This window comes from Larimichthys crocea, unplaced genomic scaffold (genome assembly GCF_000972845.2).
Source record: "Larimichthys crocea isolate SSNF unplaced genomic scaffold, L_crocea_2.0 scaffold75499, whole genome shotgun sequence".
Taxonomy (NCBI): Eukaryota; Metazoa; Chordata; class Actinopteri; family Sciaenidae; genus Larimichthys; species Larimichthys crocea.
Genome location: NW_020859962.1, coordinates 1 through 699, shown reverse-complemented (window position 1 = coordinate 699; position 699 = coordinate 1). Strand labels below are relative to the sequence as shown.

General features: G+C 48.2%; 1 long non-coding RNA gene across 1 annotated transcript; it reads left to right on the top strand.

The window, feature by feature from the left end:
- Positions 1–28: 28 nt before the first annotated feature.
- Positions 29–686, top strand: LOC113745437 (uncharacterized). The gene is made up of 3 exons (XR_003462145.1): positions 29–234; positions 350–385; positions 526–686. It is a non-coding gene; the product is annotated as an uncharacterized LOC113745437 (long non-coding RNA).
- The last annotated feature ends 13 nt before the right edge of the window (positions 687–699 follow it).

Here is a 699-nt window from a genome sequence, read left to right as displayed (position 1 = left end):
TCGTGTTCACTCGTGTCAGTTTCTAATATTCACCCATAATAAGGACCCAAAAATCGAGAAAGACGTGAACTAACCAGGTTCTCCTGATTCCTCCTCCAGCTCCTCCTCAAACCTCCTCCCCTCTCTCTTCGTCCCTCATCAGAATTAGAGTTGTTGTGTTTTCTCTGGTTCTCCTGGTTCTCGTTGCGGTTCTGGTCCTGGTTGGAGTTGTGAGCCTGAGCAGGAATCAGTCAGGTATGAAAGCTGTCAGACTCACCTGTGTCTGATCCGGTCAGCAGGTGTCTACCTGTGATTGGTTGGCCTGTGACAGATGTTCTGACCGGTCTCCCTCTGTTTTGTTCTGATCCAGATGCAGTCCGACATGTTCAGAGGAGACACGCTGCAGGTGAAGCAGCTTCATGAAGTGACTCTCTGAACATTACTGATGAACACCATGAGATGCTGCTGAAAGCTCTGTTACATGTTTTACACTAACAGAGGTAACCTGCTGACCTCTGACCTTTACACCTTGTTCTGTCTTTGTAGGTGTGCCTTTGCTGACAGCTACAGGTGAGCTGATGGAGTCTGTCTGTCTGTGTTGACCTCTGACCTTTTGGGCCTGTTCACACCTGGTATCTTGTCATGCGTCCTGGCTGATCCCATCACACCTGGACAGCTCAGATGTCACTTCCAGAGTTTCACAAAGTTTCTTTATTTTCT